The sequence below is a fragment of the Sceloporus undulatus genome, chromosome 2, assembly GCF_019175285.1.
Source record: "Sceloporus undulatus isolate JIND9_A2432 ecotype Alabama chromosome 2, SceUnd_v1.1, whole genome shotgun sequence".
In the NCBI taxonomy this organism is placed as follows: domain Eukaryota; kingdom Metazoa; phylum Chordata; class Lepidosauria; order Squamata; family Phrynosomatidae; genus Sceloporus; species Sceloporus undulatus.
Window position 1 is genome coordinate 264,092,319 of NC_056523.1, and position 2,888 is coordinate 264,095,206.

Below are 2,888 nucleotides of genomic sequence, written 5' to 3' on the forward strand. Positions count from 1 at the left end.
CAAAGCCAGAATCTTTCTTTCTTTTCTTATTGGGGAAAAAAGGAATTCATATAAACATCCTAACTTTGTAAGAGATGAGCTATGACTTGAATACTCTGAAGAATTCAGATAATTGTTATGATAGCAATCACAAAGTTATCAGAAAAGTCACATACTGTTTGTCAAACCACTACAGTTTATTGTATGAATGAAATAATCTTTAGTTAATGAAGGAAATAATTGAATCTGTGGCATCAAGTCATTTCCCCCCCATTTCTCAGGACTTTGTTAGCAAAACTGTAAGCAGCTCTCCAAATGATATCCTACTCCAGTCATTTGGAAAGACCAGCCAAACTGCAGGGTGGTGATGCCACTGTCTATTGGTGTCACTTCTTTTTCATACTCAGGAGATTGGGGGCTGAGACTTTCAATTTGCCAGGGATATTTCTGGACAGATCTGTATCCTTCACGCTGTGAAAAAGATCCTTTTCCTCAGGAGGTGCTTCCTTGGACTTATGCAAAGCAGTTTTGGCAGCTTACCCTTTCTTCTGTGTGCCCGGTGTCAGCTTGACTTTGTATTTGTTGATCATGGCTGTGCATGAAGCACATTGGCCCAGCGAAGATGTCTTCCAGGTGGGGCTGTGTGGTTAGAGAATCAAATAAAGTCTCCCCTTCCTCATTTGTGTGCTGATCTTGGTCCAGTTCTTCCTTCTCATATGGAGGATCTTCCAAAGTGATGGCCGCCAGCTCAGGGGTTAGTTCTTCTGTCCTGACCCCCTGCACAGTCTTTGGGCCCCCTCAGGATTTCTGGGGCTGTTTTTTCACAGCCTCTTCCTTTTTGCCTTTGGTTTCTCCTCCTTGTTTAACCCTGCAGAACCCAGCAACTTCATGATGAGCTCATCCTGGTCCTTGTAGCACTCCTTGATCTTTGTCAGATTACTCTTTTGCCCTCTCTTCACAGATGGCTGGGTGCCCCCATTCTTGGTACCACTCAGGGGTGGGGGCAGAGGCGAGAGGAGTGGGGTCCCATCCGCCTCTTCTTTCTCCTTTGGCAGCTCTGAATCATCCAAGTCATTTGGTTGCTTCTTCATTTCTCTCCTCTCCTTTGCTGAGAGATGCATCCAACCCTGGAACTTGCTGTCATTGAGGCTTGAGGTGTCTTTTTTACCAGCCTCATCCCTGCTATTCTCCCCTTCCTGTTGAAGTGTTCCTGTAGGATCTTGTTCATTCTCCTGGGATTCTCCCTTCTCGCCATCATCAGTAATGCTTTCATCTCCATCTGGTGCATCTAAAGGCCCCATTTCTTCTGCTTCCAGTTCACTAGTGTTGCTGGTCACAGTCTCCATGTCTTCATCTTGCACTGACCTTCTGCTCACCAGCGTGTCTCCAAACACATGATTATTCCAACTTAAACAGGAAGCTGAAGCTCATCATCAGATAGGAAAGGGGGAGAAAATTCTTTTTTCCTCAGATCATGAAGCTTCCAGTAGTCAGGTATTCTCCAGTGGGAGCTGTTTTAGACACCTGATGATGATACACCCACCAGGCGCTAGTGATGATTCAAGCATCTCAGGCAGTGCTGTAGCACAGGGCCATGGTGCCTGCCTCAGTGGTGACATCTAGTCATTTTTAATGTCATCAGTGTAATTAAATCATCAACATTGCCCTAATTGCTAGACAAATTCTAAGAACCAGCCTCTTTACCCAAAAGCTTCCTTGGGCCACTCCCTACCCAGCCATACACATAATGGTATAATACAGTTATCCTTTTGGAGATTATTTCTGATAGAAAGGTGCTTATGTTTTTGCAGCAAATGGAATAATGAGGTAACTTAAGAGGAGTCTGCCAATCATTGTCCAGGTAGGGACACGGAATCAATAAGAACAGCTCAGCATCCTCTTACTTTACAGGGTAGATGAGAGTCTTTATGGTTTGTGGACTAAGCAGTGATGGAGGCCCTTGATTTCCTGAGCAGAAATCAAGACCAGTGGGCACCAACTGGCACAGCAACAATGAATTTTTGCACTCAGAATCACTTTTTTAAGGATTTCATTAGACAGCATGGGTCTATCCTGTCCCAGTTATCTGTAGTGGTATCTCTTCTGCCTAGAGTTTGGGTTTTTCTTTCTGGCAATGTTTCTTCATGTTCAAACCATCATATGAAGCTTTGAAGCAATAGTACTGAATCTACAGATAATACAGATAGGTATTCCTTGTGATGAATCTACAAATTAATTTTTCTTTCTGTCTTTTTCTGTCAGCTTCTTATGTCATTTACTTGATCTTTAGTTCACCTCCCTCATACAAGCTGTATTACTATTCCTCAAAGACGTCTTATATCTCCCACAACACATGTTTAATAAGACATCCGTAGAACTTTCAGTGTTCAAGTTAAGCTGTTGCTGCCCCTAATTAAAGATGTAGGAGGGTGGCATTTTATTCCTTTTCCCCCAAGCCTCTCAAATTAGACTGTAAATTTTTCCACACAAGTAAGTACAGCTCCTGTCAGTATTTCTTCTATCACTATACCATCTGTGACAGATGCTTTCTGTACTTTTGAGCAATTATGCTGTGCACAGTTTCCCCAAATGTAGTACAAGCACAGCTGGGTAGACTAGATAAAGCAGAATGCAGCCTCCTAAAACTAAAAAATTCCCTGATTTACAAAAGTAGATATCATTCATAGTCACATTTGATTCTTCAGCAGGTAACACACAGGGAAAGACAGAATGACTCAGAGGCCATTGGTGCTCCCAAAGGTATCAGTAGTTTTGCCTTGATGGGCTTCTTGATGCTATCTTTTCATAGCATCAAGAGGAAAAGCAAGAGGAACATAGCAATATGAGAAACTGCCTTATATTGATTGAGGCTATTGGTCCATTTAGTTCAGTACTGTCGCTATGACTGA

General features: G+C 42.7%; 1 pseudogene; it reads right to left on the reverse strand.

Moving 5' to 3' along the window:
* Positions 1-365: 365 nt before the first annotated feature.
* Positions 366-1,325, reverse strand: LOC121920645 (annotated as a pseudogene).
* Positions 1,326-2,888: the final 1,563 nt, after the last annotated feature.